This window comes from Homarus americanus, unplaced genomic scaffold, assembly GCF_018991925.1.
Source record: "Homarus americanus isolate GMGI-L3 unplaced genomic scaffold, GMGI_Hamer_2.0 scaffold57161, whole genome shotgun sequence".
NCBI classification, from domain to species: domain Eukaryota; kingdom Metazoa; phylum Arthropoda; class Malacostraca; order Decapoda; family Nephropidae; genus Homarus; species Homarus americanus.
The window spans coordinates 476,497-492,355 of NW_024728994.1; positions in this window are offsets into that span (position 1 = coordinate 476,497).

The following is a 15,859-nucleotide window of genomic DNA, read 5'->3' on the forward strand; positions in this document are numbered from 1 at the left end:
CCTCCATACACTCCTCTATATCAACACCCCTCTCATCTCTCACCTCTCCCCTCCGCCTCGCCTGTGGCCTTCCTCACATTCCACTCTTCACTTCACATACGAGTATATACACTTCCTTTTTCATCAATATTCTTTGTGTTCATTCTCTCCTTGTGTCCACACTACCCCACAACTCTAGGCCTCATTTTCTTCAACCATTTCATTCTTTATTCTCTATCTCTATCTTTCAATTTCATTTATCATCTTATCCTCGTACTCCCTCAATTTCTAGTTTTCTCCCATTTATTCTGGTACTATACAGCCCCTCCTGTGTTTGTGTGAGGAGCCTCAACTCTCCCCCACCATCAGACTCCGCCACACCTACAAATATTCTGTTTCTTCATGACCTCCGTGAGGGCGCCCGCCACTTGCCTACCTCTCATCACTTTCCGATATCTGAGCGTTCATTCCTCCGACTATCAGTAAAGAATCCCCCAGAATATTTGAAATTCTCCACCCTGCCCAATATCTCACCCCCCTCCTCTCCCTCCCTACCAGCCATACCTCACACCCTAGAAGGTTCGTTCCTGGTCCTCCTCCTCCTCCTCAGTTTTTGTTGACGTTCATTATCAACTTCCTTCTCTTACACGTCCAGATTCCTTTACGATCACTTATCATTATTACACCGTTATTGTAAGGAACAGCGTCAGCAGCAACACCCGCACACTCTACTGTATTTCCGTCATCTTTTTTTTCAGAACTTTTTCGTTACTGCTGTACGGTATAGATACTTCCCTCACCACCTACACTCTACAGTATCATCACCATACACATCCACCATCGGCGTAACCTAACCTAACCAATGGCTCTTCTGTCAACATTCCAACTTGCAGTCTACCAAAATTCAATTATTTCATTCCCCAGAGCAACACACGCCTTCCCTCCTTACCACAATGTGTTTTTCTATATCACACATTATCATCAGATAAAAACATCTTACTTCAGATATCCTGTCATTGTCAAGGAGACGCCTTTGTAAATATATTTAAAACGACACTTATCTGATCTCTCGCCGTGCTATATATTTGTTAACAAGAAAAATAGTTTACGTCACCAAGCAAGATCGTGTTTTCATCTTTATTAAATCATTTTAGTAATAGTATATATATATATATATATATATATCTTCGCCTCCTTCCCCATCTCAACCTTTGGAACGATTTACCCATTCAGAAGCTTGTCTTGACACACTCCCTCCATCACCCATACACGACCACAACCATCCTCCGCCCACGGTATCAATGTAACCCTCTTCTCCACAACACACTCGTGCGTAGTTTTAATTAATAGTTGTTTTTTTTACGATATAACACTTGATTGTTCTTAATATTCTCACTGTATACTATTGCCTTGTGTGTAATGCCCCTCCATACTTTATCTTCCTCGAAAGTACTGTATCTTTTCTCGGAATACTTCTCTCTGTCTTGGCATAGTGTCAACGCTCTCACTTCCTTGTGTCCGTTGTCATTTTGTTTCTGATCTTCGTTTTCATTTTGTTTAGGTTATATTAATTCATCTCTCTTTCTCTAAGTAGCCACCTTTTTATCTACCATCTTTATTTCCTTTTTTGTGATTTTATTTACTGTTTTGTTGCCTATATCTTTCTCTCCATTTTTCTTTCAAACTCCATCGCTGATTTTATTTTCCGTCATTTGTTTTCATTCTTTTGTTACTCCTTATCAGATTTATTTTCATGTCCTCATTATATCTTATCTATTTTCCTTATCTATGACCCGTATTAATATCTATTGATCCGCGTATTTCATTGTGTCTTCCCTTGATCATGCCACCATACGGGACACTATTGCTTATCTCTGTCTCTCTTATGTAACCTTTGTGTCTCCTTATCGTGTGACCTTTTGCCGATAGTTACGCATCTTCCACACATCTGTCCTCCTCCTCCTCCTCCTCCTCCTTCTTCTCCTGCACCATCAGTAGGGAGAGTTGTATTTTACATAATTGCTGAAGCGTCTAGTAATAACGTAACCAACCCCAGTTTATTCCACTTTAAGATTAACTATCATAACGCTAACCTAACCTAACCTAACCAAACCAAACCTAACCAAACCTAACCAAACCAAACCTAACCTAACCTAACCAACAACTACAAGCCAACAACACGACATTCTTATCTTTATTCTTCCTTATCGACTCCTACATTCCCGTCATACACACACACACACACACACATACACACACACACACACACACACACACACACACACACACACACACACACACACACACACACACACACACACACACACACACAGTCATGCAAGAATACACCTTTCCCTAACAGAAGATAGTGTTAACCGCTTCCTACACCCGACTATTGGTGACCACCTCTCAAGACTCCCCCACTGCTATTCTGTGTACTAGAGACTACACTCGTGACAAATACACCCATAACCTCTTGAAATCCCACTCTTCCCCCCACACTACCTCTAATATTCCTTTACACATTGACTCCTCTTCTTTCCTCTCTTCCACTTCCCCTCTTCCATTTCTTAACACATCACGCATTTATCACATCTCTTTTTTTTTATCTCTCTCTTTCACTCTGGTCTATCACATTCGTCCCAGTAAAGAATTATTATTTTGTTTTTGTTTTTGTTTTCGTTGGAAAATATGAGTAAATGACATACACTCGGTATACACTCCATGACCCAAAGGCCCAACAAGGAGGAAGAGACGACCCCCCCCCCCTCCCGCTTCTCCTCCACTCCCCCTACCCCCCACTTCTCCCCCAATCATATGCACGATCCTCCGGCCACGCACTGGTGATAACTCTCAACCTATTCCACATCAGAGTCTTGTATAACCACACGCCCTTACAACCCAACCAGAGAATGAGACCAACTACAGCACATAGCTCTTGGGGTTAACCACTATACTGTATTTATGTTTTATTAATCGACGTAGCAGTGTGTATGTATGTATGTATGTATGTATGTATGTATGTGTGTGATGAGGACAGTCTATGAGTCAACCTAACGTAACCTAACGTAACCTAACCTAAACACTGGATGGTCCTAATACCCAACTCAGGTTTATTTCTGATCCCTTTCAAAACTCTGTAACATTACCGGGATAAGTTTGACTCCCCTCTTTTAATTTCGGAAAACGGTAACATTAAGTCCGGATGATTTGTGTTTCGGATGATGAAGGCAATGAGGTAAATACAGGGGAGGGGGGGAGAGGATGATGGGTAATTAGCATGATGTAGTTCCCACACTTGTGCCACCAGTTTGTAAATATGAGCTGAGTGATCTGTAAACACGGTCATGCTGGAGGGGGGTGAGTGGGGGTGGGGGTGGGGGATCTTGTTGTGCTGGTGCTACTACTAATGTTTCCCGACTCTTCTCTTTGTATCTAATACCAGTAGCTTAAGTAATGACTCTCTCTCTCTCCAGCAACGTACAATCTCGTTTCTTTTTTCATCCATTCACCATCTCTTCCGTAGACTTTCATTTCCTCTAATACAGTTTCCTCTTCCGCCGTGTGTGACTCCCGACTGTCACCACAGACTACCATTAGACCAGCCAATTCAAGATCCTTGGTAGAAATTGTATGGGATTACCTCAACATTAGTACCCTCCGGCTATATCACCTTAAGGTTGACCCTTCCAATGCTAACCTAACTTACTCTGACCCAACCTAACCTAGCCTGACGTATTCTGACCCAACCTAACCTAACCTAACGTACTCCGACCCAACCTAGCCTGACGTACTCTGAGAAAAGTGAGAGGATGATAATGAGAGACAGAGATAAACTACTGTAAAAAAGAAAATAACTAGTAGAGAGAGAGAGAGAGAGAGAAATAACACAGAAGGAGCCGCGACCTGCCCCTGGGGTAGTTTCTATTGTGCTTCCTTTGTTTAGTGAGGTTAGGCTATCGGGCAGGTCGGTGGGTGGGGGAGGGGGACTTCTGCTTGCCTGCATCGCCTCGCTGCTCGTCCTCTCTGCACTGCTATGACTATCACCTATTTCTGCGGCAGTGTTCACCGTGTTATAGAGACCCTACTAATATTATCCCTATTGTGTATAGGTATGTGTTGAATTGATCACTTAGCCGCTACCTCCACTGATCTACCGTTTATGCATCGTATTTCGGTGTCACTACAAGAAGAACTACGTCGGCGGTGAATTATTATTAATCTCCGCAAACAGTGGCCTGACTGTGTGTTAGGGGGGGGGGTGAAGGAGAGATGGAGTACGTTGCGTGATGGTGAGACCTGTTTGTTATTGTTATCTCTCTCTCTCTCTCTCTCTCTCCAGCAGTCAGCAGCATGACACAGCCACACCAAAGAGTTGTGTCTGAGTGAATAGCGGTTGAGAGAGGGAGGGAGGGTGTGGCTGCCCCAGGGTTGGCTGACCCCTCCTGCATAACAGCCACACTACGGCCACTCTGTCCTCCCATTGCTTGAATATACCACTCAAGCACACACATACGCACGCATAAATACTCACATCCATACACACACAAGTACGTACACAGGGATACATACACAAAAGTTCTCACTCACATACATACGCACATGCAGTCATTCACATACGCCGTGTTTATAGATCTTGAGGTAATAAAAATTATGAGGTTTTACAGTAATATGAAGGACTGGACGAACTTGAAGTAGCCACAAGACAAGGTTACTTCTCATGCGTGACTGTTGGCTGCCACCTCCGTAATACACTCTGTTCTTTATACTCCCCCTCATGACACTAACTGTACACTGGATATAACACAAGAGTCACTTAGTTACACACCTGAGGGAGTGAACGCGAGTAAACAGGGTGACACATGGCCAAAATCCCGAAATATACATCAGAGTGGAGAGAGGTTGGTACCCGTCAGGAGGTCGACCCACGCAGTACCCTAAGGTGCCCTGTGGTGCTTTCACTCTGCCCTCGAGGGATACTACCCGCGTAAAATTAGGAACATTCTGTGAGCTAACCCAGGGGCACTGTAACCCCCCCCCCCCAGCCACACCTGGATAACACCTCTGTCATTATCTTAACCCCAATGCTTGCTTGCGTTAGGGGAGGGTGGGGGACCAAAGTCTGCCACGAGGTTGGTGTCTCTGCCAGCCGCGGTCTTCCTCACGTGAGAAATAACTATTCGGCATCCTTGTCTGTTTGAACGTGTGCTTTCAACGGATCACTTGAACATTTCTATCCTAACGCTAACCTAACCCCCTCATGTAGGTTAAGGCTGTTTAATCACCAGGTGAAATAAGCTGGAGGTGTTCATCTTCATTTGATCCTTGATTCCTATTTGGTGAATTCTAATTAAACACAAATTCCTCGATTATTCAGCAATGCTCTTCCCAACACCTGTACAGACAGTCTGGTAACCTGAAGTTTAGACACCCCAGCTTATATTCACCTGATGATTAACCACTCTAAGGCTTAAGGTAAGGTTAGGTTAGCGCTACGGTGTTTAATCATTAGGTGAAATAAGCTAGGTGGGCTAATCTTGAGGTGAACAGGTTCTCGTAAAGTACAGAGGCTTAAGTCATGCACCTGGCTCACGAGTACATGGCGGGAGGCAGTGGCCTATATTCACCGGAAATTACGTAGTGTACAACGCACTTCTCATGCTCACCTCAACACCTAGCAGGTCACCTCTCGCCACACTTTCTCTCAGGCGGTTCTAATACATACTTCAGGCGTGACAAATGAAATAACGAACTTCGGGACGTACAAACAGACGGACGTAAAGATGGGCAGTGGCAGTGCTGTCAGCCTCCTTTATTTGAGGCATAAACAGTATTGCATGTTGGTGTTTATTTTGACTGTCTGTGTTTTAGTGTGTGTGTGTGTGTGTGTAAGTTAAACTCAGGTATTGCGGTTCGTCTGTCATTAGAAATTCAATATCGGTTTTATATTTCGTATCACATTTCCATGACGTTTTAAAATCACCAATTAAAGTTTTCCTTCATCACTTTTATTATTATCTTACTTTCTCTTTGTTAACATTTCAACTTTACACTTGTCCGTAATAGACAACAGAGATAAATGAACAGGTTAATATAGGAGCTTTAACTAACCCCCTAACTGGTGCAAAGCGAACATATCAGGTTAAGCCGTTAAGGTAATATTGACGCAGTTATGACCTTTCTTCCGTCATCATTTACAAGGAATATTTAGCGTATGATCCTTTAAGCTTGACCCAGTTATGTAATCGTATTTTTAAGTTATTCATTAGTTTCATATGAAAAATAATATAGAGCGTAAGGCACCGTGTTAGCGCCACTACGCATCAGCTGTCGAACAAACGGCGGTGCGGTGTGTGTTAGGTCGGGGGATACACTGTAGTCTTGTAGAGGGCGGGGTGTGTAACGTGGAAACCTACAGTAGTACCTGCATTATTGACCACTAGTGACTACAGACGGGTCGCTTAGTGTTTGTTCAATCAGCGTCAAGGTGGCAGTACTGTATGCTCGGAGAGGATTGAGACCTGGGGCTGCAACCACATCCTTTCTCACCCCCCTCATCCTAAACGTACTCACCTGCCGCTGCCTCTATTTGTCTTCCTCGCACCTGAATGTGTTTGGGGGCCAAGATTTACTGGTTGCATATTCTGACTCCTGTGTTACTCTTGTCCCCGCGGTTACACGCTGGCAACTCTCGGCTGCCTGCGTAATTAGATGTTCTATTTAATTCTTTCCCGAAGCTAATATTTTAATTTTATGTTCACACACACACACACAAACAAGTGAGCGCGTTTTACACAGTTCATCAGACTGGGCTGTTAAACACTGTTCAATAATTTCTCACATACATCTGTTAAAAACTTAGAATGATAGGTCAATGTGCTTTTGTTTTAGATATTAAATACTAGGGTCGTGTACACAGCCTCTTGGTTCAGTTTCTTCAGTAGCCAAACTTGTGAAGCTCTGTCCACAAGACCTTATTTCTACAACAGAAAGATTTTAAAATAATGATTGGTTATATATGATAATTGGCTTAGTGCAAAGGATCGTGCTGAGTAAATATTCGGACGCATTAAAATGATCTTGGATACTGAAATAGGCTTTCATAACTACCATACTTGGATGAGAATGATAAGGCATTGTTTTACGTTTGGTCTTACAATACAGTATATTTGTGAGAGAAGGCAATTAATGGTGTGTACTGTATATCAGTTCAAAATCAAGAACAATAAATAACACCCAAGAATTATTATAAATGTAAAATATGAGTTTGTTTCAGTAATTGGATGTTTGATGTCAAGCAAATTTTTAGAAGAATACACACTGTGAGACATGGCTGAATTCTGTATTCAGCATCATTAGTTAATACTGATGGTACAGTCGGGGTCAAAAGTCTTGAACACTTAGCAATATCTGGCATCTACTTCTAAGTTATACATATATGATTGGGATATACTAATAACACTACTTGTCATCACATTTTATGCCTGAACCACAAAATGGGATAGAACTCTCCTTAATATCTAAGATCTTCGGGTATTTACATGCCAAATACTGTCAAGTGTTCGAGACTTTTGATCCCGACTGTACATATGGATGGATACAGAAGGCTTCATTCAACACATAAATCATATATCGGAATATACGATATGAAAATTGCTATAATGTTCTGTGTAGCATAGCATGTTAAGTAATGTGTGTGACAATTGATAATTTGCAATAAAAAAAGTGTACTTCTACTTATATTAATGTTGGTTTTCTTCTTTGACAGATGAGAGAAATAAGATGGATATGAGGCGGTATGAGCTGCGGTGGACGCACCACCAGTCCACTGTTGTGGCGGAGGTGGGGTCACTGTACAGGGACGCCGCCTTGGTGGACGTCACCCTAGCCTGTGAGGACCAGCGCACCTACCAAGCTCACAAGCTCGTACTCTCAGCATGCTCACAGTACTTCCAGGTAAGCCCATCAACCAGTTCCACCATCCTTCCAGGTAGCTTCATATCCCAGGTTCACAGTACTCCTCATCTCCCAGGCTCACAGTACTCCTCATCTCCCAGGTTCACAGTACTCCTCATCTCCCAGGTTCACAGTACTCCTCATCTCCCAGGTTCACAGTACTCCTCATCTCCCAGGTTCACAGTAACATATCCCAGGTTCACAGTACTCCTCCTCACAGTCCCAGGTTCACAGTACTCCATCTCAGGTTCACAGTACTCCTCATCTCCCAGGTTCACAGTACTCCTCATCTCCCAGGTTCACAGTACTCCTCATCTCCCAGGTTCACAGTACTCCTCATATCCCAGGTTCACAGTACTCCTCATCTCCCAGGTTCACAGTACTCCTCATCTCCCAGGTTCACAGTACTCCTCATCTCCCAGGTTCACAGTACTCCTCATATCCCAGGTTCACAGTACTCATCTCCCAGGTTCACAGTACTCCTCATCTCCCAGGTTCACAGTACTCCTCATCTCCCAGGCTCACAGTACTCCTCATATCCCAGGTTCACAGTACTCCTCATCTCCCAGGTTCACAGTACTCCTCATCTCCCAGGTTCACAGTACTCCTCATCTCCCAGGTTCACAGTACTCCTCATCTCCCAGGTTCACAGTACTCCTCATATCCCAGGTTCACAGTACTCCTCATCTCCCAGGTTCACAAATTAACGCTTAACATACAATGCTGATTTTACTACACTAGTTTGCTCTAAACATTTTGATTGATAGGCCAAGTGACTCAACGTATAAAAAATCTTAATTTTGTCTTGGGGTTTTAAGATGTCCATATAAGAACATGGTGATTGTATATTTGCTCACTATTTCAATGATTCAGAGGAGAAATTTACTTCCTTTTTTTTCAGTTTAAACGCAGATATTTTGAGCGAAAATGCAGTATAGAATCAAAAGAAAAGTTTCGGATCCTATTAATACATAAACACTTTTATCTAATACTATTTGAGTTACACTAATGTTTATTATTCCACTTAATGTATTGAAACCTAGCAAATACGATCTCCTAAAGAATAAAACATTTCCCACTCTACAAATTAACACATTACTGCATATAGTTCTCTGTAAAGTTCATACACAGAAGAGTCAAGGATGTAGACAAACACAGTGGCGTCATGAACGTCACTTTATAGGCGTCAGCTCAGATCCTTCCACTCCAAGAACGATGTCTCCTTTCTCTTTCCCACTCAATCTGTTTTTGTGATTTTGGTGTGTTCAAATACCTGTTGACTGTTTCACGTAGGTTCTGTTGATGATTAATTCTTTCACTGGACGATCTGTCAGCATCACCTAAGGTATATATTGTATGTAAATTACATCAATATGGCTTCAGGTAAACATAGGTGAAGACCAAAGCGCAAGAATTCAGTCAAGCAGTGGGTTTTAAGTTCTTTGTTGTCTATTTCAGATTGTTTATGTATATAGTAAAGTTATAAGTAAAGGTATATTTGTAAGTGTATATGAAAACTTAATGCTGTATTGTATTAGCTTTCTTTAATTCAAGGTGATGTGTTCAAAAATACTGCCAATAAACTTTTTTAACGTGTCTCTTAAGTGATCCATGGCAACTCCTATTTTTGTGAAATTGGGAGAGCGATGCCGACTTTTGAAAATACAAGATAAAAGCATTATTTTTACTTATTATTCTTATCAAATATGACAAGTCATTGACTACGTCTGATTGTGGACACCATTTCCTTTATATTATCAGTACAGTTTATAGTCATAGAAATCTTTCAAGCTCTGATATTAATAGTGTACAGAGTGTTTACTTCTTTTGAGCTTCTCTTTAAAAAATCTATACTTTGTAAATTTACCAATATTATGACACCCGGGAAATATTTCACGTGATAATCCTAAAATAATCCTCCATTTTTCAGGGTCTGTTCTCTCGACACTCTGCACACCAGCACCCAATTATCTTCCTGAAGGATGTGAGTGGGGATGAGTGTGAAGCGTTGCTGACTTACATGTACAGAGGGGAGGTGTCCGTCAGCCATGACCAAATACATCGCATCCTCCGAGTGGCCAACTCTCTCCAGGTAACAGCTTGTTTTATTTCTTCACCAGTGGCAAATTCAGGCATTTGGGGGGAGAGGTTCTTTTTTTGGTGGTGCTTCCCATTCCCCCCTCTTGGCCTCATTAACTTTGTAATCAATAATAAAAATAAAATATTTAGTTTCACAAAAAACACACAAAGTTTATGAAGGGGGGGGGGGTAACGTGTGGCACAGTATACACCTGGCCGGTACTGCCCGTGTAACCATTTTTTTTTTCATAGACCTGAATTTGTAACTGATTCTTGTCTCTTGTTTTTATATTTACTCATTACTACAATTGCTGGATATTTGTTAAAACGAAAAGCATACTTGTCTTTACAGCACTATACAATTCAAGGAATCAAGAATCTGTGAAATATTAAGAGCATATGATTTATTGCTTTGAATTACTGTACAGTAGATCTCGATAGCCTAAACAACAAACTCAGGGTATTTTAAAGTTTTTCAGAGGCGGATCCAGGAATATCAAAGGGAGGGGTCCAAAAAGTTGTGGGTGGAGAAGCATGGCGAGCACAGCGAGTCCCCTCGCTGTTTATTGGGGGGGGGGGGTGCTGTAACCCCCGGAAAATTTAATTTTTGAAGTTTGTTCAATATCATTCTTGACTCATTTATAGCGAAGACAGCATATATGATTTATTTGAACTCAGTGGAATACTTCTGGGAGAGGTTGAAGAATTTACTGTACAATCCTTTTGAGGGAAGGAAAAATACCCTGTATAGCTTATTAAATCAGCTTACACAGTTTAACTAACTACCATCACTATCCATCACTAGATTTTAGTCATTCAAGTACTACTCTACATACTTCCAGTGTAGTCAACTAACCACATTTCTGAATAGACTATCCAGGTCATCTGTGGTGTTGACACTTTTAACAACTCAGAAATAAAGTGAGGTTGATCACGATTAATGTACCAACATGAAGTATCATGCACAAGCTAAGAGGCATTTTATAGGGAATACTGACTGAAAACTCTCCTGAGTGGGAATTAGAGCAAGCAACTGAATCTAATAAAGATATCATTGAAGATGACGACCTACTTAGTGAATTTAAGCTTTTGAGAATGAATGGTCAATGTGAGGGTTAAAATTTAGGATGATGCAATATGGTATGCTGTGGATGCCATATCAAATAAAAATATTAATTTTCATGTACAGTATTTAATGTACTTCCATAGAGAAGGCATTATCAGATTTAGAACATAAACTTTCATGTAAAAATCATATTCGTATAAAATCACGTTTGTAATGATTTGTAGAAGGATTATGTTACTCAGTACTGTATTTGTGGTATGGTCATGTCACTCATAATGTAAAAAAAAAAGTCATGTACTGTACTGTACTGTACTTCTCTTTTACAACTTTATGGACAAATTGTTCCATTGGCATCGGCTGTACAGTACATTCAAGCTAACTTTAGGCTACAGTATATAAAGTAATCAGTCTTTTTGATCATTATAGTAGCAATAATGTACAGTATGTGTAAGAAATTCTACCCTGTATATAAAAAATTTGTATACCGCATTGTTTGTTTACAGGTTGAGTTTATTCATTGTCCACAGTGCTGTTTTAATGAAATGTATGGAGTGTAATTACTGTACTGTCTGCGTACTATTATTCTCTTATGATTTCTGAAACCGTAATTTAATTTATTGAAATTTGAAAGGAGTTACAGTACTTGGATGGCAGAGGTGGTGTTTGTTGTGTCTATTCCACATTATTTTAATACTGTAATGGAGTATTATTTTCTTCACCCTAATCTTGAGACCATTTTCTATGTTGAAGGGAGTCCCACAGCCAAGAATGTTTCCCAGTTCTCTACCTTTTTCTCTTTATCCTCTAATTTCTTATGAGTTGCCTCAGTGTCAGTTACCATCTATAGATTTTTCTTTTTATTTCCCTAAATTTATGTCGCTATTGCAAGAAGAGTTGATACTTTAGTTGTGTAGTAACCAAATCAACATTAATTTTGGTTTGTCAATTGCACAAGTGAAGTAACTCTTAGCCAATCCTCTAAGTAAATATCAAGCTGTTAAATTAGAAATAAATTATTATTGATTTGCGAATTAAATTCCTTCTTTTCTTTTTTTGTCCAAACCTCTTCATACACTCCCGTTTGTACAGTATGTCACTCATTAACACAGTAATCAGTACTATATTGTAAATAACTGAGGCAGCTCAACCCATATATTGTACAATACTGTATTTAGTAAACTTAGTGCAATACTGTAATCAGACATATGATTACTGTATACTGAACATTGCTCCATTTATTTTACAATTACAGGTGAATGGAGGAGTTGGAGTACATTATTTTATTTTACACTATTACACTGCTTATATATCTGAATTTTATTGCTTTATAATTACCATAATGTTAATGGTACATTATATACCCTGTACTGCACTATTATTTGATACCCCAAACTTGAATACCAGTCATTGTGTGTGTGTGTGGAGAGAAAAACATTTTTCATATTACTTTTCTGTAAATACATAAAGAAGAGTTATGAAATTTGTCTTATACTGTGCTTTAGGTGTGATTGAAGATACCATGCAGGAGTAACACTTGAAATTTGAAAAGTGAGTGTTCTGAATTGTGTTGAGAGGATATGATGTTGCTGTCTGGTTTTGTATTCAAGTGACATCTCATTGATAATTGTATTTAAATAATCTGGCCATTTTGTAGTATAGTGAATTTATTATTTTCCTCTAGGATTTGCAGATCACCCTATAGTACAGTACAGCTTAATTCATTGATTTCAGAAATTATCATTGTATTCTTGTTTTGCATACAGTATACAGATACAGTATAGTTATTCTGTCTGATGAATAATGAGTGATTCAGTGAGAAGGAAGGGAATATATTTCAGGAGGTTAATTGACCATTCTTCATAGTGTTTCTTTATATAAACTTGTCTGAGGTTCTAATTTTCAGCCTCCCTCGCTTTCATATCCATATTTCAATATGGTGGTATTTGCTCTGATGAACTTCATGCCACCAGTCAATGCCTCTTTGAACCCAGACTCTCCCCTCTCTCTCTTTGCTGTTGCACAAATGAATATCCTCTTTTTTTTTCTTTTTATCATCATACCTGGCAACAGTATGTCTACACTCATGAACATATCGTTTCCTCCCCGTGTAACTAGATATTGGTGATATATCTAGTGTTAGTGTTGAAGATAAAAATCAATTAATACTTGCATATGTTATGCACCTTACTGATACCAATGAAATAGGTTGTACTGGACCATATTTACTCAGTGCATGTTTTTTTTTTTTTAGTTATTGCCTGATTTAACATAGTTTATTGATCAACAGAAAATGTGTTGCATAAAGTTATTGTTGCAGGAGGATGGGGGTTGAGTAGTATATTGTGTTTCAGGTTCGGGGATTGGCAGACATGGAACCATCATCCTCCCGACCATCTTCCCCAGCTGGGGATCGGGGAGGTCATTGCCCCTCGTCCTCCCCCTCCCCCAGTACTGGTCCCCCCACCAAATGTGCCACCCCCATCAGTGAGCCCCACTCCCCAAACCCTCCCCCACTGGTGAACCCATCATTGTCCACTTTAGGAAGTTCCAGTCATCCTGTACTTCCCCCTCACCTCGGACCATCTGATCATCCTCCGCCAAGGCATCCTTCAGTGGCAGCAGCAGCTGCAGCAGCAGCGGCAGCAGCAGCAGCTGCTGTTAGACCCCCACCAGGCCCCCAACATCCCTCCATGCCCCCAGAATACCATCATTATCCATTGTTACCCCACCGCCCATACGATCTCTCAGCACCAGGGTCCTCTCTCTTGGCTGTCAATGAGTCGGACATTAACAGAGACGAAATCACAAAATGCCCGACCAGTGCTCTGTCAAGATCACCTTACTCATCACAGCTGGTAAGAATCTTGTAGTGCTATTATTGACTTACAGGTATTTGTTTCTTTTATTAACTGAATTAAATACAGTACAGTACTACATTTTAATATTGATGTGCCTGCGAACTTTTTTGTAGATTATAGATCAAGAATCTTTGATTAGATATCAAATTAAGTTTAACACAGTAGCTCTGATGTTGTGTCTGTATAATTTGGTTTTAGCAATAAATGAATAAACAATCGGGTATGCTTGGTGACACTAATATCACAAGGGGTAAAGTAACCCACTAGCTTCTGAATCCTAAGAATCAGAAGATCAATAAACCCGCATTAATTAGGACTAATTGGGGGAAGGGATCTGGATTTTGAGAATTTCTAGATTTTTTGCCAAATGTTTCCCAGGGGACAAAATGGAACAATTTATAGCAATTTTAAATGTACAGTATGTGTATAGCTATTTTACAAACATCTACAATACAATATCCTATTGCAGCTACATTCTATGAAGTACAAATATATTAACGATACATAATTTCGGTATTCAGAAATGATAAAATACTTAAAACTATATGAGCTAAACGGTTTTCCACTACCCAGGGCAGAGGTATAGGAAGCAAAGAGTAGCTCATGTCTTGGGACGGGTTAGGTGGTATGTCCAAATCTGAATCACAGATACTCTATAACAGTAGTTTTCAGTTTATCAGCAATGCTCTTATACATAAGTCACTCATTTGACCTTGCACCAGTACCACTTGCACTCACCATGGTGATGAAAATGGAGGATTATGATTCAAAAAAGAACACAGACATACTGTAGTACCACAGTAAACAATCTGTAAAGAGTTGTGCGTGTGTGTGTGGAAAGTAAGTCCTCGCTGTTCAACTAATTTTAGTGAACCTGATAGGAATGCTCCTTTTGGGAAAAAAAAATTAAATGTTATTGCATTTAAGGAGCATTTGACCTCATACGGTATAATATTTCTTGAGTGACAAGAACATTGAAAATCTCATATTCTGTATAGTACAGTAGTTTGATGGTAACACTAAGATATACTGTACATTGGATAACTAAGTTTGTTCATGACATGGGCTCTGTGCCTGTATATCCAGATCTACATTTGATTCTTTAACAATAAATGGTGGTATAGCAAGCAACTTGGAACTGTGTGTTTACTAGTTTTGTTTATCATAACATGGTGTAAGAATTATGAAAATTTAAGTATACAGTACTGTACAGGGTTGTAGTCAACAATTTATTCAGCATTACTCAACTGTACAGTACTTATAAAAACAAAGAAGGCACCCAGATGTCTGATCACCTGTGATGATATTCATATTAGATGGATTTGTGGCCATATGTAATTACATTAGTCAATTGTAGTATTTCTAATGGAAATTAGTTAAGGGTTTATTCACAATAAGATGACAAAGGCAGACACCTTTCGGAAATTTTCCATGCTGCCCCGCCATGTCTACACTGTGGCTACAACCCTGATAATGACCTTTATTACCATTATTAAAGTTAATACACGAGCAGTAATATTGTTTACTGAAGTCACTAAAACTCAACAAAAAATATAGTTTTTTCATTCTTAGGGGAAAGTTTGTTGTATAACATAATATATGAGAGGTGTCAGATGTACAGTACTGAATAAGTTACTCCATTAGATATTAGAAATAATTGCTTCAGTTTTATTCCTAATAATTAAAATAATCAGAGCTTCTTCCTCAATGTCTGAAGTTAATCAACTGGGAGTGATATCTTAGCAAATTTAGAAATACTGTACAGGGTACTGTATATGTTTAAAGTTTTAAACTAAGGTAATACAGGAATAAATACTGTACAGTTTTTACTTTATCTTATCATATTTGGGTTTTATCACCATTGTTCATTATACAAAGTGTTTATGACATGAATTATTATGAATGTAACTTTACGGTAATC